This window comes from Hypanus sabinus, chromosome 18 (assembly GCF_030144855.1).
Source record: "Hypanus sabinus isolate sHypSab1 chromosome 18, sHypSab1.hap1, whole genome shotgun sequence".
NCBI lineage: Eukaryota > Metazoa > Chordata > Chondrichthyes > Myliobatiformes > Dasyatidae > Hypanus > Hypanus sabinus.
The window spans coordinates 6,698,820-6,718,234 of record NC_082723.1 but is presented as its reverse complement, the minus strand read 5'-3'; the positions used below and the strand labels follow the sequence as shown (position 1 = coordinate 6,718,234).

General features: G+C 43.9%; 1 protein-coding gene across 3 annotated transcripts in view; it reads left to right on the top strand.

The window, feature by feature from the left end:
• LOC132407299 (zinc finger protein 271-like) overlaps positions 1 to 19,415 on the top strand; it is a 109,076-nt gene that overhangs the window by 19,622 nt on the left and 70,039 nt on the right. For 2 of the 3 annotated variants that reach the window (XR_009516439.1, XR_009516438.1), the window contains exons 3-4: positions 12,984 to 13,037; positions 16,688 to 16,848. The gene's annotated coding sequence lies outside the window, so the exon portion shown is untranslated. The remainder of the gene's footprint in view (positions 1 to 12,983; positions 13,038 to 16,687; positions 16,849 to 19,415) is intronic. The other variant, XR_009516440.1, reaches the window with a different exon arrangement.

Sequence of the window (19,415 nt, the reverse complement as noted above, 5' to 3'; positions counted from 1 at the left end):
TATGAGTGTCGTGGTTTTTCGTGCCTCACAAATGACCAGGAGACGCAGAAGATCCTTCAAGAAGGGTTAAACTATAATTTGCAAATCAAAACTGAGACAGTCAGTGAGCTAGTCGCTGATTGCCCACCGATCCTTGGACACAGCAATTTTTTATAGCAAAATCCTGGTCCAGTTTCACACGTACCACAAGTATGTCCCATTGACTTAATCATGTTCCAATCCACATCTCACAGCTGTCTCTCACCAACACACCATCTTCTAGATTCTTAAGATTTCATTCTCCTACTAAATTGGGTACATTCATAGCAAACAGCAAACTTCAAAGCTAACTACATCTCTTAGCTGCCTTTCATTAACATATATTAACACACCATTGTCTTCTATATTCCTAGCATTTCATCTTGGGTACTTGCATAGCAGACTGTCCAGTTACACAGCAAACGATACAAGTTTTATTCTCCATAATATTTTTATCCTCCAATACTCCAATATATAAATCCCCTTTGAGACCCAGAGTATCTCACACAGAGAAAGAAGTCCCAGTAAAAAAGCCCCAGTAAACTCAAGCATTTATTTCCAAATCTCGGGTTAAATTATTATTTTCTGTGCCAAGACCTCAAAGTATTCTCTCCCTGTTACGCGGCCGCTGAGCCAAAAACCTGTCCCTTTGTACCTGAGACAGGGAAAAAGACTCATACATTCTACTCCCACACTGTCGTTTTGCTCTTGTTCATCCTGCAGGTGTTTTAGGCTGTAATGATACATTTCCGGTGTTTCTTTCTCCACTAAGCTTGCTTCAGTAATTCCACGAGCAGCGGAAATTATTTGGTTGCAGCACGCACTACAAGAGATTTGAGACAAGGAAGAAAACAGCACAGCACAAACGCACAGCTCAACAATACAATACCGTCAGATATTGCTATTTTAGTCAGCCATGCTCCCCACCCTCCGAGTCTACTTTCTAATCAATCAAAAAACTGATGTTCAAATCCTGCATTCTGTTTGACCTCTGTCCGCAGATTCTTTAATTTATTCATTGCTTTAGTAAATGATCCTTCTGGGCTAGTATTGTTCGGTATGAAAGTGCAGCATTTTTCTCCAAACATTACACCCCCCACCCTTTTTTCTGCCAAAAGCCAATCCAGTACCTGTCTGTTTTGCCACGCCATCCTGCTAGTTGCATCCAGCTGTTTCCCTAAGGCCTCCAGTACATCATCGGTATAGTTGATGAATCTCTGCTGATAATAGTATATATAGTTTATCCATTCAACATTTTTGCTTACCCCTATCACAGGTATAATAGCTTCCCAGCCTGCAGCAATCACAATTCGTGCCTTGAATTCGTTAGGTATACCTCTCGGCTGCCCTATACTGTCAACCCGGATTGTCGGGTCCAGGTCATATTTTCTCTTCTGCCGTAGTAGAGTCCGCTGCTCAGGGAAGTTAGCATTGGACTGTACTTCAGGGGACTATAACTTCCTGAAGCAGCATGACATGCGTACATGTTCCCTCCCACCTGTGGGGGAGCGTAGATCTCAGACCACCTTCCTGTCCACACAGCCACCAAGTGTCTGCTAATGGGATAGTCTGAGAGTCCATTGCACCCTCAGGAGGAGGGGACCCCGTCAAGTGTCTTTTACCTGGGGTTACATCCCACGTCTGAGTGCAGTTGCCCAAGTGGCCAACCGGGTGATTGCCCACCCGCATAAAACATTCATAATTCAGATGGTCCTGCATTATAAGCTGTTGCAGTGTAGGTGTCCGGCTTCTTTTATTTATAGCCCATGGTCTGCTGTAATTGCATTCGGAGGCAATCTTGCTTTGATCAAACTGCGAGGAAGCCTGATATAGCATACACCAATAGGGGCACATTGATGCATTGTTCAGACAGTTTTGATAGCAGGGATCTGCTTAACGCAAATCCTCATGAAACAAGCCCTAACCGGACCTGGACACTGTCGTTCGCATTGTTCCCTGTGCTCTCTTCGCCACTGTGTGCAAGTGGAGGAGTTATAAGGCATGGGAACTACATGCTGAGTGGGGCTTTCCCTTGAGCACAGGTGACAATTTTGTCTCTTCATCATTCCTGCCGTGTATGTTGCCCATTGATACCACTGTACGTGTCTTTAACCATGGTGAGGAGGTAAGTGTCGTGCTCCTTTTCTGTAGGTTACCGGTCCCATTCCATATCTGCCACACTAATGGTTCCCAAGTCTGCACTAGAGTCTGTGGGTGCTCTGTCCCCAGGGACACAACTGGTCGTTCGCAGCTCATCCCCATTATCTGAAGAAGCCCTACTATCCACCACCACATCCTGGGGGTCTTGCGGCCCGTCCGCAGAATCAAAAATCTCCCTTACTAATTGATCAAACTCCTGCGGTGCAGTGTCAGCTTCTTGTTTCCCCTGTCTGTCTCCCGCTAACTGCTCTTCCGCATCACTTACCTCGGACACTTCACCTGATTGCCCTTGTAGGTCTGCCCTCGTGCAATGGTTCAGATGGTACCAGGTGGAGCGGCCTTCTACCTGAACTGCGGTGGGTGATGCCATGGTCACCGTAAAGGGTCCTTCCCTTCTCGGCTCGTTCCACTTTCTCCGAAAAACTCACACGTAAACCTGGTCTTCTGTTTTAATCGGTCCTTCCCCTTGTATGGTCTCCGGCTCTTCCTGTTTTTCCTGGGCATAAATAGACCTATGTATCATAGTTAGCTGCTGCATGTATTGTTTCAATTCTATTACCAATTGTTCCAAACGAGGTCCTTTAAACGGCCCTCTCCCCTGGGGCACTGGCATGGGCCTCCCAGTGAGCATCTCATGCGGTGTCAGGCATCTGTTTCGATTAGTTCACATGTGGTAACTCATCAATACTAACGGTAAAGCATCGACCCAATTAAGTTTAGTGTCTGCACAAATTTTGTTTAGTTTGGCTTTTAGCGTTCCATTAATTCTTTCTACCATGCCCTGCGACTGAGGGTGGTATACACATCCAAATCTTTGCTTTATCCTCAGCGCCTGTAGTACCAGTTTGACCACTTTCTGGATAAAAGCTGAACCATTGTCTGAGCTAACTTCTGTAGGTATTTCAAACCTTGGAATCACTTTATTTGTCAGAAATTTTACCACTGTCTTTGCCCCTTGATCCTCCACCCATCTGCTAAATCGATCAATTATTACCAGCAGGTATCTGATCTGGTGCTAGCGCCTTCACTCCCTTGGATATTACCCTGCCTAAGTATTCCACTTGTTGCGTGCAAAATTGCAGTTTCATTCTGGATACTTTATGTCCTCCGTGCACCAGCTTCTCTAACAGAGTTATAGTGTCCTGCTCACACTGTTCCTTGCTGTGGGAGCAAATCAACAGGTCATCCACATACTGTAACAATGTACTTTTCAATGGCATACCCTCTAGGTCTGCCTTCAATACCTGATTAATAACGTGTGGTGAATGTTTAAATCCTTGCGGCATTCTGGTATAGGTATACTGAGCACCTCTGTAAGAAAATGCAAACAGATACTGACACTGGTGGGCTAGAGGAATGCTGAAGAAAGCCGAACACAAATCAATCACTGAAAAGTAACTTGCTTCTGGTGGAACATTAGTCAAAAGCGTGTGTGGGTTGGGGACTACCGCTGGCCAGTCCTCCACCACAACATTTACCGCTCCCAAATCATGCACCAATCTCCACTTGGATTTATCTGCTTTTAAAACCGGCAGCAACGGGGTATTGCATGGACTGTTTGTTCTTTTAAGCACTCCTATTTCAAGCAACCCCTGCACTGTGGAATTGCTCCCCTTTTCAGCCTTATTTCCACCGGACTAGCTGTTTTTATTTTCCCTACGTCCGTGTCATGCTGTGACCACAGAATAGACGGCAACTCAACTAACCTTCTATCTTTCTGCTGGCCTCTTTCCTTTCCCAGCAAGGGCATGTGTGGTTGGGGAGTTATTTCGACCTCTCTCACTGTCCCTACCATATCTACACTTACCATTATTTTAATGCAATTGTTGTCTTCTGATATCCACACCTCTGGCGTGATTTTCCTCCACACTGTTACGGATTCAACACTCTTAACTAAGGGTCCTAAGTCTTTAGACTGATATCCCATGTTAACCAATAACATTACGTGGGGCGCGGCCTCCGGTTTCCTGTACCATTTTTCGAAAAAGGTGTTCCATTTAACTTGTAAAGCTGCCCCTTGCTTTCCAATTATCACAGCCTCCCCTTCCAGGCGCTGCTGGGTACACGCCTCTAGGTGCCATTTCTCCTCTAACTCCCTGTTCTGAGTTTCGTCAAATATCACTGTACAATGTAGCTCAGATTTGGGCATTACAGCCTTGGGTAATATAGCCTGCATGCCCTTTTTCCATTTCTCCCAGGTTTCCTGAATCTGATCTGCGATGTCTCCTATCCAAAAGACATTAGCCTTCTTGTTCTCTCGGACTATCAATTGAGCCCCTGCTCTTTCCACACTCAGCCCATTTCTGGTGCATTCTAATTTTAATTCCAATTTCAATAAGGCATCTCTGCCTAACAAATTAATTGGAGTTCCTTTAAATACTAGCACCGGCAAAACAATTTCTTTATTTCCCATTCTCAACCACACTGGAGCCGTGCACTGTGTCAACTGTGTTTTCCCCGAGAACCCTAACGTCTTAATAAACTTTCCTGACATGCCATAGTGTAAACGGACAATCTATTTTCATGTGACCTGGCTGATTACATTCCCAGCATAATCTCTCTACTTCTCTTTTCCCCTGTTTACTCACTGGTCCCCTTTGCCCATAGCTTCTCTGTCTCCCTCCCTGGAACTTCCAGTCCTGTCTGGGCTGTTTGAAATTAGTCTGTTCCTGATAGGGCATTTGTGGGAATGCTCCCCCAAAGACGTTTATTGGCATGGGGTTTTCCAGCCCTTGTCTTACAGTATGATCGGTTCCCCCATATAGCAGTGCTATGTCCAGATCGATGGCTGTACTCGGACCGGTGGTTGCTGGCAGCATTTTTTGCTTTTAACTTTTTCCTTCTTTTTGAGTTCTTCAAGCTGCATTTGTATTAAATTTCTTTGCACCTCTTCCTGCTGCTCAGCCAACCTTCGTTTGTCTTTTCGGTATTTCTCAACCGCATGGACTACGTGGTCTCTAAATTCTTGTGGGGTCTTTGATGTTAACCCAACCACTTCCTCCAGTTTGGATTTTACTTGCGGAAGCATTGCATCCAGAATGCTATGCCGGAACATTGTGGTGATAAATAAGCTATTCTCCACCTCTTGCTCAGTCTCCACCTTTCCTACTGGTTTTCTACGTAGTCTGCTAGGTTTTCAGTGTCTCCCAGTTGATCCCCTTTTAAGGCTTTTGGGTCCACTTTGGGTGGATAAAGCTTCCTGAAGGCATGCCATACCCTCTGCCTCACTCTGTCAAACCCGTCTCCATCAGTTCTTGGGTCGTTCGAGTTTACTATGCCAGACATTTCCATTAGTTCGTTAAATTTGGAGGTTCCCATCAACCTTATCAACAGTAACTTCAAATCTCCCATAGCCAATAATCGTCCCGCTGTTTCTTCTTCAAAGGCTCTAATCCATTTCCCGGCTCCTTCATGTAGATTGGGCAGAGTGTTTTTCAGCCTTTCTAGGTCCTGGGATCCCCAAGGAATATACTGCACTTGTCCTGATCCCTTTACTAACAACGGCATCATTCTTCCTCCTTCTTCCCAACTGCCCTGGCTCTCCTCCTCACCTAACTCCCCCATCTGTCTCTGGGTATGTCTTTACTGCCTCCCACACAAATGTCTCCGGGGTTCTCTTCTTCCCTCGGTCTCCCTATGGAGTCCTTCCTTTCTGTCTTAATTCAATACTTGGTTGGCCCCTGGAGCATTTTTCGCATCTCTTCTGGCAACCCCCTCTTAGTAATGTATCTGGCTCTCTCTCTACTTCCGCAAGTCGCTCCCCTACCGCCTCCTTCTGTTCATTTAGGCTTCTGCCTCCTACCTCTTCCGCACAAATTCTCACATCCTCTCTCTCTCCACTTAACTCTTGCTCCTCCAATAAGTCACCTTCTTTTCTAGTCTGTTTATTTCTATAGTATAACCGATACTCCTCATATTCCTTTTCCTCTCTCAACTATTTCATCCGTTCAATTTGTTCCTGCATTTCTCTCTGTACCTGTTCTATCTTCATCTTTTCTGCCTGTATCTCCTTCCATATCGCCGCTTTTTTCTTCTCATATTGTTTTTTTTTCCTCCTCATTATCCCAAACTTGTACTTCTCCCTGCATGTTTACTGTCCCGTCAGCAGGGGGCACTGCTTAGGGGTTCCTTCCTCATTATAGGGAGGGGAGTTTTCTGTTTCTGTCGCATCCGGGTACGGAGCCGAAGCCAGCTTCTCACCGTACCCTTTTGTCTCTTTAACAGGCTGTTTCAGCAGCACCTTAGTGTCTTCCTCGCTTGTAATCAATATTCTACCTGTCCTCCTCAGCCTTTCTCCCTCCGTTCTGAAGAGTTTTAGCACTTCCATTTCTCGTTCTCTTTTTTGCTATCTTTTCTTAGATTTATCTTTTGGTTTGTAATTTTTAAATAGTCCCTCCGTTTCTTCGCACAAACTTACATCAAGCGTTCCTTCTCTTGGCCACTTTGTGACCAGGTTATTGGATCTTTTTTCCCATTTTTCTGAAGTTTCTGTGATCTCATTATTAATTAACGGGAATTTGTTGCTCAGAATCTCTACTGCCGTCACTCTACCTGTCATGGTATTCTCTCTTTTTAAGGTATTTCAGAGATTCACAGTTCTTTTACCGGATAATATTACTTGCCCTAATTCTACGCCTAGTTTAACACCATGTGGACTTTTTCTTCCTAGGTTAACACCACATGGAACTTTCCTCCAAGTCTAACACCATGCGGACTTTTTCTTCCTATAACACCACATGGACTTCCTCTTAACTAAACTTACTCTAATTCTATGCCTAGTCTATTCTGTTCTGCCCGTGCAGACCTCTTTTCAGAGCGGTACCCACAGAACTTTCTCTAAACACCTCGCCCGTTCAGACCCTTATCTCTTAAGGCGGTATCCACGAGGATTTTCTACTCTAAACACCTCGCCCTTTCAGACCCTTATCTCTTAAGGCGGTATCCACGAGGATTTTCTACTCTACTTTCCCTGCCCGTTCAGCCCTTCGTTTCGTACGGAGCGGTACCCACAGGGATTTACCAACACCAACACCACGTGGAATTTTTCTTAACTTCTTATTAACTTATTTGTAACGTGCCTTCACTGCAGTGTTCTTGATCAATCCTCTGAGCCTCCTCTGTTAACCCCCAATTCTGCCAGATTCTTTGGACCTGAGAGACCCTTCGGCAGTGGTTCCACACTTCTGCGATTCCAAGACCTCCCCAAAGCCAACAAAATTCTTAGTCCAAATTGTTGCAAAAGTGCTTACCTTTTGTTTGGGTCCACCCTTAATTCTGATAGCCTTGTGGGGGTCCCTGGAGGACTGGGAAGCATCCCCAATCTGCCGTTTCCTTTCCGTGGGTCTCTATCCGGTCCTGTCACGGTCGCCAATATTATGTCGTGTTTTTTCGTGCCTCACAAATGACCAGGAGACGCAGAAGATTCTTCAAGAAGGGTTAAACTTTAATTTGCAAATCAAAGCTGAGACAGTCTCTGATTGCCCTCCGATCCTTGGACACAGCATTTTTTTATAGCAAAATCCTGGTCCAGTTTCACACATACGTCCCATTGACTTAATCATGTTCCAATCCACATCTCACAGCTGTCTCTCACCAACACACCATCTTCTAGATTCTTAAGATTTCATTCTCCTACTAAATTGGGTACATTCATAGCAAACAGCAAACTTCAAAGCTGACTACATCTCTTAGCTACCTTTCAATAACATATATTAACACACCATTGTCTTCTATATTCCTAGCATTTCATCTTGGGTACATGTATAGCAGATAACATTTCTTTAGGTACCTCTCATTAACATACTATTGCCTTCTGCATTCCTAAGACTTCATTCTACTAAATTGGGTACATGCATAGCAGACTGACTAGTTACACAGCAAACGATACAAGTTTTATACTCCAAAATATTTTTTATACTCCAATACTCCAATATGAGCAGCCAGGGGAAGTGGATGGGGCAGGGAATATAGTATCACATAAGAAGCACTGGATGGGTAGGTGAAATATAAGGAGAGATCTAGGCACATTGCTCTCTGACTAAACAGATTGGCTGCACAGGTGGCCAAGAAGGCAAATGGTATTCATTAGTAGATACATTGATTTCAAAAGTCAGGAAGTTATGTTGCAACATAAAATACCCGTTAGACCACATCTGGAATGTTGCATACTGTTTTGGTTGACCCATGCTAGGAATGATGTTGAGGCTTTGGAGAGGGTGCAGAAGCAATTTATCAGGATATTGCCTGGATAGGAGGGCATGATGCAAAACGATAGGTTGAACAAACTTGGGTCATTTTCTCTGGAGTGGAGCAGGCCGGATTGAGCCTTAACAGAAGTTTGTTAGATTATGAGTGGCAATGTTGGAGTAGACAGACTGTGCACTTTTCCCAGAAATGTCTACGACCAGATCATGCCTTTAAGTGGAGGTGGTAGCTTCAAAGGAGATAGGAAGGACAGGTGTTTTTTTGTTTTTTTCCGCATTTAGTGTTGGACACTGGAGTGAGCTGACTGAGGTGGTGGTAGAGGCAGATTCTTTGTGGAGTTTTAATGGATGTTTAGACAGCCACGTGAATGTGAGGAAAATGGATAAGAAAATATGGACATTGTCCAGGCAGAAGTAAATAGTTTAGTTAGAGTTTCAATTACTAACCTAATTGGTTTGGCACAAAATGATGGGCTAAATGGCCTGTTTCTGTGCTGTGATTCTTGTCGAGAGGATTTGGGGGCAAAGGGACTGAGTGGGAACAACAGGTCAGCTGGTGCCCAATCTGGGAAATGTGAGACCACCCACTTCAGCAGAAGAAGCAGAAACACCGACTGTGTTTAAATAGAGAAGGACTGAGATGCAGTGTTGAGGGAGGGAGGGAGGTCAAAATTACATTACATTTATTGTAGGAGTTACTACATATAAGTGAAAATGACTTCCGCAATTATATGGGCTTTGCTGAGAGTGTATCGGGAATAGAAACATAGAAAACCTATAACACAATACAGGCCCTTCTGCCCACAAAGTTGTGCCAGACATGTCCCTAACTTAGAAATTACCTATAGCCCTCTATTTTACTAAGCATGTACCTATCCAAAAGGCTCTTAAAGGACACCATCGTATCCGGCTCCACCAATGCTGCCAGCAGCCCATTCCACACACTCATTACTCTCTGAGTAAAGAAACTTACCCCTGATATCTGCCATGTTTCTACTCCCCAGCACCTTAAAGCTGTGTCCTCTTGTCGCAACCATTTCATCCCTGGGAGAAAGCCTCTGACAATCCGCATGATCAATGCCTCTCATCATCTAATACACTTCTATCAGGTCATCTCTCAATCTCCGTCACTCCAAGGAGAAAAGGCCAAGTTCACTAAACCTATTCTCATAAGTCATCCTCCCAAATCCAGGCAACATCCTTGTAAGTCTCCTCTGCACCCTTCCTATGGCTTCCACCTCCTTCTGGCAGTGAGGCGACCAGAACAGTACACAGTACTCCAAATGGGGTCAGACTATGGTCCTATATATCTGCAACATTACCTCCGGGCTCCTAAATTCAATTTCACGATTGATGAAGGCTAATACACCATACGCCTTTTTAACCACAGGTTGATACTTATGGACTCGGACCCCACGATCTCTCTGATCCTCCACACTGCCAAGAGTCTTACAATTAATACTATATTCTGCCATCGTATTTGATCTAACAAAATGAACCACTTCACTTTTATCTGGGTTGAACTTCATCTACGACGTGGTTCCCAATGTCTTTATCTTGGATTGGTAGAATTAATGTGATTAAGATGATTATTTTACCTAGATTCCTGTATCAATTTCAGGCGGTATCAACTTTTATTCCCAAATCTTTTTTGCTATGATTGATTCTAAAATTTCTTCATAAATATGGCAGCAGAGAAATCCAAGGTTAAGTGTAAATACTTACAGAAATCAAAAAAAGGACTGCGGTTTGGCTTTACAGAATATTATATTTTATTATTGGGCAATTAATATTTGATATTTAACGTTTTGGATGTAAGAGTTGGATGAAACTCAATCCCAATGATGGATGAAGCTCAAGCGGGAGGCTGCAGAGGTGTTTTCAATGGCTGTATTTTACGAGCTGTGCTTCCATTTGCACTTACTAAATTGAATAAACAAATGATAAATCCAAAAGTTAAACATACAATACGTATATGGTTTTGGATTGAATCAATTTATCCTGTCAAGTCCTATTATATCTATATATTTTTTTAAACTTCTAGAATTGATCAAGCTTTTTTTAAAATGGAAAACAGAAGGAAAAACATGTTTTCATGTTTTATTCATGGATGCTTGTTTTATGTCTTTTGAACAGATGTCTAACAAATATAATTTGCCTAAATCACACTTTTTGAGGATTTACAGAATAGAATCTTTCTGAATGCTACTTTACCTATCTTTCCGATATCACAACAAATCGAAGTTACAGAAAAAAAATGGTTTAAACCCTTATCAGAGGAGTTTAATAGCAATTATTTATGATCTAATTATGACAGTATGTCTACATACATATGATAAAATTAAGAATGAGTGGGAAAGGGAACTTCAAATATCTTTATCTACAGAGAAATGGAAGAACATTTATAAACTAGTTAATACTTCCTCTATGTGCCAGACTCGCTTGGATACAATTTAAGGTGCTTCATAGGGCTCATACGTCCAAGAATAAGTTAGCTCATTTTTACCGCCATAAGAATCTAAAATACATGTGGACTAAGATGTTAACTGTCCTGCGCTATCATCAGTGTGATCATCAGTTGATCTGGCACCTGTCTTCAGGAGTTTGGTCCGGCTTATGATCAAGACTCCCAAAAGGTGGTGGGCCAGCAGTGCTAAAGCACCACCTCCCACTGGTGTGCTTAACAACTTGGCATCTGCCTCTATCAGAGTTGTTGGTCGCTTCCATCCAACAGATAGTCTACTCTTCAGATATCTATGCAGCTACTGAATAGTTTACAAAAGATGGATACGCTGTCCGACTATCTGCCCCTCTGGACGTACTTGATCCATACCCATGATGATCCTGTCTCTGCTGCCTCAGCTACAGCCCTGCTGGTTGACTTGATCTTTCTTCTAGAAAAGCCAATGCCATGCAGCCACTTTTGGAATGTGAACACAATAAAACCACGGCATCCTACTTCGAATGGATAGCATGAGACCTTCCACCCTCTGTCTCTGCACTCTGATCTTAATTCTGCATACTTGGTTAACTTGCGCTCATGGGCTTCATCAATGTTGTCTTCCCAGGGGACTGTGAGTTCACCAATAACCACTTCTCTACTGATGTCAGATCATACGATTATATCTGGTGAAAACTATTTGCTCTATTTGTCTTCCCATCCAGGCCTTGTCACACCAATCATTGGCTGAAGAAAGTATGCTTGATCGTGGGCCTGCTCTGTACACCCTTGACTTGGAGCTTTCTTTCACAAATTATATGCGATGTTCTGTGCAGCATGGGGTATAAGATAAGTTGTGCTGCAGTACTCTCTGCTCGACCACTTCTGTTACAACCTTGAGAACATTGCTACGTCTAATTTTTTTTTAGTAATTGTTTTTGTTCATATATAGAGGAGCGGAGTTAACGACAAATTATAATTTTAACCCCTGAAATATGGCAGCCCAATCTTTGTTTTTTTTTTAGTTTAGTTTTCTTAGTTTGTTTTTTTTTTTCTTTTCATAAATATCTTTTTCATGGTTAATTACTAAGATTGGGAGGCTAAACTCCATTTGTTACTTGAAATATATATATGTTTACATGTTAACCGTTATTAATGTAATCCCGATCTTTATGTACCATTATCGATATTGTTATGATTATTAATTTGATATTTAATAAATAGATTGAAAAATTTAAAAAAGTACTTAATGGGTACTTTACATCAGCCTTCAGAGTGGAAGACCGAAGCAGTGTACCAGACGTCCGTGAGTGCCATTACTATTACAAAGGAAAAACATGCTGCGGTAAACTCAAATGTCTTAAGGTGTATATCATTTGGAACAGATCAACTACATCTCAAAGTCCCGAGAACAATTACTAAAGAAGTAACAGTCACAATCTTTCTAGAATCTCTTGATTCTTGCATGGTCCCGGAGCACTGGAGGATTGTAAATGTCACTCCAGGTGTGTCTCATCACAGCTGCAAGAATTATATTGCAAAACTGGGAAAAAAAAACAGAAGTCCCACTGGGAGGGAATGGACTGAGGAAATGGTTAAGATTTCATCATATGAACACATGTTGGGAAGAAAAACATGAAGTGAGGAAAAAGTGCAAGACGTAAGGGTTCAATTTTGTTCGTATGTTAATATAAACTTAAATTTGGAGTTTTTTTTTCTGTTTCATAGTTTTATATTTTTCCTGTCATGGGATGGCTGGTTAAATATGCTGTACTATATCTTGCTCTATGATATGCTGTGCTGCTTTGTAAGATAAAAATAAATAATAATAAAATTTTGAATTACAAAAAAACGAATAGAGTAAGGCAAATGGAAGGAAATTATAGGTCGGTAAGCTGTACCTCAGGGTATGGTAAAATGTAGGAGTCTATTATTTAGAACAAGATTTCAGGTTTCTTGGAGTCTAATGATAAAACAACACAAAGTCAGCATGGTTCCTCTGAAGAGAAATTATACCTGACAAAACAGTTAGCTGTTTGAGGAAGTAAGAAGCAGGGTGAACAATGGAGTAGTGGATGTCATTTAGTTGGATTTTCAGAACACATTTGTTGAGGTGCCACACATATGACTGCTTAACAGGATAAAATCTTATGTCTTTACAGGTAGGGCACTGGCATGAACGTAGGAACGGCGAACAGGCGAACCGACAGTGAGTGGTAATAAAAGGATCCTTTTCGCTTGTAGAGTGGTTATCCTCAGGTTCAATATATGATAAATAATTTTTCACATTTGCTGGCTCTTTGACAGGGTTTGCACATGATACCAAGATAAGCGGGGAGACAGGTAGTGATGCGGAATTAATTAGATTCGGGTGCAACCTCGACAATTTGGAAGAAGTGGCAAAACCATTGGCAGAAGGAATACAGGGCTGGAAAATGCATGATATTCCATTTTGGGTGAAGGAACAATAGTGCGGGTAATTATCTAAATGAGAATGTTCAAATATCAGAGGTGCAGAGAGTTTTGCATGTTATCATGCAGGACAACCAGAAGGTAAAATTAACAGATCTGTTGTAAAGAAGGCAAATGCAAAGTTGGCATTTATTTCAAGTGGAATAGAATACTAAAGCAAGGAGAAAATACGGAGGGTTTGTAAGACTAGCAGGCCGCTCTTAGATTATTATCAAAAGTTTGGGCCCCATATCTCGGAAGGGATGTGCACTTATTGGAGAGAGTCCAGAGGAGATTCACAGGGTTGATTTCGGGAATAAAGGGGCTAACATATGAGGACCGTTTGTAAGCTTTGGGCTAGTATTCACTGGAATTTTGAAGAATATCCGGGATTTTCGTTGACATATTTCAAATGCTGAAAGGACTAAGTAGTGTGGATATAGAAAGGATGCTTCCTTTAGCAAGGCGTATTCAGGCTTGGATGGCAAAACCTGAAAATTGAGAGGTGACCTTTTTGAACATGATTTTCTTCCACCACAGTTTACAAATCTGTGGTGGAGACCAAGTCCGTGAGTAGTTTTAAGGTGAAAATTTATAGTTTCTTGAATGGTCTGTGGGATCCAGTTACAGCCATGGATCGTGGAGCAGATGGAGCGATGTTCATCTGGTGAGGCTGTGCTTGTAGAGCTACGAGCATATTTTATTGTTCTTTTATAGAAAAGTTGTGTATAAGCTGAAAAGTGTGTTAAGAGAAGCTTTATGATGACGTTGCCCAGACTACAGGTCTGAGTTACATGGAGAGGATCCCAGGCTGGGTACTTACTCCATGGATTGTAGGAGATTGAGAAGTAACTTTACAGAATGTACAACATTATAAGTGTCAGAGAAAAGGTCAACGTTAACAGTCTTTTATTGAGGTCATGGGAGGCCAAAACTAGGGAATTAGATTTCGGATGTGGGGAACAGTTTAAAAGGAACACAAGCAGCAACATTTTCCTGCAGAGGTTGGTAATTATGTGGAGTGAGCTGTCGGAGGAAATTGATGAGGTAGGGAACATAGTCTCTCTTAAGAGGCTTTGGATGGGCATGCGGAGTGATGAGATTGGTCTAGGCTAATTACTGGAAGTTGGAACCAGCTCAGTGGTCACTGTGATCAGCATGATCTCGCTGGGTTGAAGTGTCTGTATCCGTGCTCCACTGCTCTGTGACTCTATCATTCAGGTGTGCCCGATATCACTGGACAGATATACAGACATGGTGTGAAAGTTCAAATTGCTTCTCTGATACGGGAGAGGGACACAGACATATTTGCAAATGCAATAATCATATACCACAGTTTACCTCGACGACTGGAAGACACACGATAGTCTTTGCTTTATTAACTTGTTCACTGTTACTGGTATAGTATTTGTGAGTATTATTATTCAACATTTATTATTATTCGGTAAGCACACTGTTAAGTGTGCTTTTAAATGTTGCTGCTATAATGATAGAATTTCCCATTTGGATCAATGACATTATTATTATTATTATTATTATTATTATTATTATTATTATTATTATTATTATTATTATTATTATTATTATTATTATTATTAGTAGTAGTAGTAGTAGTAGTAGTAGTAGTAGTAGTAATAGTAGTAGTAGTAGTAGTAGTAGTAGTAGTAGTAGTAGTAGTAGTAGTAGTAGTAGTAGTAGTATCCTGTTTATAAACGGAGATAGGGCAGAGGAAGGATATCATTAAGATGGAAAGTGTAAGGAAAATATTTTCAGTGCACTATCATGAGTGGAGGGCTTGATCTAGATGGAGAGGGCCGCAAAGGTTGGGACTTTACTCACTGTAGCAGAGCTTCATGACTGCCATGTCATTACTGAAACAATCTGTCTGTCCTTATATTTAGGATGAAACTTTGAACTTTCCATCAGTGGAGAATGAGGGAATTCGTGGTCTATTGAATATTGTTTACTGTCTAAATGGTTTAACTTTGCGTTTGAACAAGTGAAGGCAGAATGTCCGCCCGTGGAGAGATGAGAAGTTTATACAAACTTTTAAAGAGGCACAATAGTGGGTATCCTAACAGGATGCATCGGGGTCTTGCATGGAAACACTAATGGCTATGAATGACAAAGCCTGTATGAATTGTTGGATGCAACTGCAAAACCCTTCCCCGTCAATAAGCCCTCCCCACAAATGAGAACAGTCAAAAGAGAGCAGCATCTATCATCCAGCAGCCCCGTGCTGGCGGTACAGGTCCTTAGTTATCACACTGGTAGGGTCAGGAACAGTCATTATCCTTTAACTATCAGACTTCTGAAATAGCGGATATCTTCACTCACCACAACACTGAACACAACCTTCAAATTATTGAAAGACTCCTGTTCTTATGACCTTCATTAATTTATGCATTTGTTTGCTGTATTTGCAAAGACTGGAGTTTGCGTATTGTCTGCTTGTCAGCACTGTTTGTAATCAGCACGGAAATGCATTAAAATGGGGTTGTCAAGTCCCCAGCACGGAAAGGGTGAGTAAAATATGAGAGTGATTTGATCGCAGAATGTGGCCTAGTGAGTAAGGCGTCGAACAGGTAACCTGAAGGTCACTGGTTTGAGCCTCAACTGAGGCAGCGTGTTTGTGTCCTTGAGTAAGGCACTTAACAACACATTGTTCTGCGACTACACCGGTGCCAAGCTGTATGGGTCCAAGTGCCCGTCCCTTGGACAACATCGGTGGCGTGGAGAGGGGAAGGCTTGCAGCTTGGGCAACTGCTGCTCTCCCATACAACCCTGCCCAGTCCTTTGCCCTGGAAAAAACCTTCAAGGCGCAAATCCATGGTCTCACGAGACTAACGGATGCCTATGATATGATCGCAGAATGAGGCAGGGAGGAGGGAGAATGTAAGGCCTTGTCGGACTGTTGGCAGAGGAGACTTTATCATGTGAATGGGGTCCAAAAGGTGTACTGGTTCATCCATTACCCGTCTACCGGAAATGCACTACCTGCTCTGAGGGCTTCCAGGATGTGTAGTTGAGGAAATTCCGCTGACCAGATGAAGAAAGTGTTTTCGCGATGTGAATTAATGAAATGTAGACGCCCAATGGAGAGAGTGTCTCTGGGAAGCGAGTATCAGTGACAGACCCAGATTACGTTGCCCATCCTAAATTGATCTGGGAGATCAATTGGGTGGGAGAATTGTTTTCTGGTAATTTTGTCCTTTGGTAAATTAATGCCCAAAGCATGGTTGAGTTGGTTTTAAGGCCCATGTTGGAGATTGTGACAAAATCTGTTTTCGTAGCTGAAGGCAGGTGAATGCTGAGATTGCAGACATGATGGATTTGCTGGGTGATGTGAGAGCAAGAGAGTTGATCGATTTTTGAGTTACTGTCTGCTTTCTTCTTTTTATATTCACAAATCCAGAGTATACAACCTCTGACCTCCTGAAGCGGTGGGACGTCAATAGACTGTACCAAATGACAGAGTTCTACACGGACAGACTGAAACAAGCAATTGAAGAAATGATTGAAAGACTCAGTTGGCCGTTGACAAAGGAAGGGCATTTTCGTAGAGAAGAAAACGAGGTGAGTGCATTTAGTGTATTGTCACAGTGCGGCTTTTTTCTGAAGGAATAGTTATCAAAATTAACCTACACTTTCTCAGAGTTCTAAACGGCAATGGCTGTGCATTAGCACTGTTGAACAGACATTCAGTTTAAAATTAATTTTGCATCTTCTCAGGACTTCCCATCAAATTCACTTGAAGTCATTAATCCAGGATGAATATTAAGCTAACAGATTGTAAATTGGACCACTGGCGTCACTACAGTCACTGTGAGAAGGAAAATCTGCTAGCCACACCTGTTCCGGTCTTCATCCTAATTCCCAAACAATGTGTGGCTGAGCTTTCATTGTCATAGAAAAGTACAGAACAGAAACAGGACTTTCAGCCAAACTACATGCTGAAATATTTACGCTGCCTTCTTCCACTGACCTACACCCAGGCAATAGCCCTCTATTACTCTACCAGTGTTATTCCGGGTCTTCACCCAGACCGCGGACTCTGGGTGTTGCAGCCGCCCCTCCTTTCAGCCTTAAGCCAAATAGGATCATCTTGGCTTAAGAAGGTGCACCTGTTGCCTATCAGCTGGCAGGTGGAAATAAGGGAATCTGGGACCAAGTCTAGTTGGGGCGGGCGGGTTGGTTGTCCTGGTCTGAACCTAGTTGTATTGTACGAGCTGGTTTGCCATGTTCTGAGATGTTTCGTCCGATTGTCTCTGTTTGTTCCGGTCGTCCCGGCTTGGAGGGCCCATGGCTTCATTCTCAAGTTCTATGAGTCAGCCTTGGAGTCACCCCGGACCAAGTTCCCTTCTGATCCCTTGCCTCCGTCGGGTAGCAGGCTGGACTGCAGATGCCTGACGGGGGGACTCTGTCCCCTTCCTACACCTCACCTCTAATTGGTGGTGCCCACTGCCTGCCCAGGTGTCCCCCGTATTGCCCGGGCCTCCGTGTTCCCGTCTGGGAGGCGGCCATGCCCAGGAGTATGCAGCCCATCGTGAGGTCTCTGCCCATTCCTACCCCTTGCTCCCTACTGGTGGTGCCTGCACCTGCCCAGGTATTCTGTGTCTTGCCCGGGCCTCCGAGTTCCTGCCTGGGAGGTGGCCCTGCCCAGGCGTTATGCAGACGCATGGGGGCTCTCTTGCCTAGCCAGGGACTCCGAGACCCAGCCTACCCACGGCCTCCGAGACCCAGCCTAGCCACGGACTCCGAGACCCAGCCTAGCCACGGCCTCCGAGATCCAGCCTAGCCATGAACTCTCTCTGAACCCCAGGGTTACCTAGCAGGCCCTGTCTCTTTCGCACGCCATGGTCTCCCTATCTGGTTCTATCCTTTAGTTATTCCTGTCCTGCCCAAGGTACTTCAGTGCCTGCTTTTTGCACTTGGTTCCAGCCTCCTGTCCCTGTGTGACAGAACGACCCCTCCAGCATGGACCCAGCAACACAGACACTGGAGTCTATTTCCCGTCACTCTGGAGTTCTCTCCGGTCTGTACATTCTCCCCTACCCACACGTTACGTCTCTAGCCCTAAAGACCCTCATTGGTCGCCTGGAGGCTCCCTTTGAAGGGGGGGGGGGTTGCGTGGGGGTACTGTTATGGTCCGGTCCGGAGCCCGCATTGCGGGTCTTCATCTGGTCTGCAAATTCCGGACTCCGGGACTTCCAGCTGTCCCTCCTGTCACCCTTGAGCCAAACAGGATCATCTTGGCTTAAGAAGATGCACCTGTTGCCTATCAGCTGGCATTTGGATACAAGGGACTCTGGGACTGAGCCTAGTTGTTGGGGGTGGGGGTGGGGTTGTCCTGCTGTGAACCTGTTTTATTCTGTTTGCTGGTTGTCTTGTACGAGTTGGTTTGCCATGTTCTGAGGTGTTTTGTCCGATTGTCTCTGTCTGCTCTGGTCGTCCCGGCTTGGAGGGCCCACGGCTTCATGCTCAAGTTCTATGAGTCAGCCTTGGAGTCACCCCGGGCCAAGTTCCCTTCCGATCCCTGGCCTCCGTCGGGTAGCAGGCCGGACTGCCGTTTCCTGGCGGGGAGACTATGCTCCCTCCCTACCCCTCACCTCTGATGGGTGGTGTCGGCTACCTGCCCAGGTATCCCACCTCTTGCCCAGGCCTCCGTGTTCCCGCCTAGGAGGCAGTCCTGCCCAGGGGTTATGCGGCCATCCAGGGGGCTCTCCTGCCTAGCCATGGACTCCAAAAGCCAGCCTAGCCACGAACTATCTCTGAACCCCAGGATTACCTAGCACGGCCCGTCTCTTTCGCACGCCCTGGTCTCCCCATCCGGTTATTTCCTTTAGTTATTCCTGTCCTGCCCCTAGTACTTCAGTGCCTGCGTCCTGCACTTGGGTCCAGCCTCCTGTCTCCTTGTGACAACCAGTCATGTAGCTATCCAAACATCTCTTAACTATTGAAATCAGGCATCTGTCCTTCCAACGCTTGTGGTGGTAGTGATTCCACACTCTCATGACCTGAGTGAGGAAGCTCACCACATGTTTCCCATGAACTTTTCATCTTCCACCCTTCACCAATGTCCTCTTGTAATACCTGCACCTGATCTCAATGGAAAAAAGCCTGCTTGAATGTACCCTATCTAT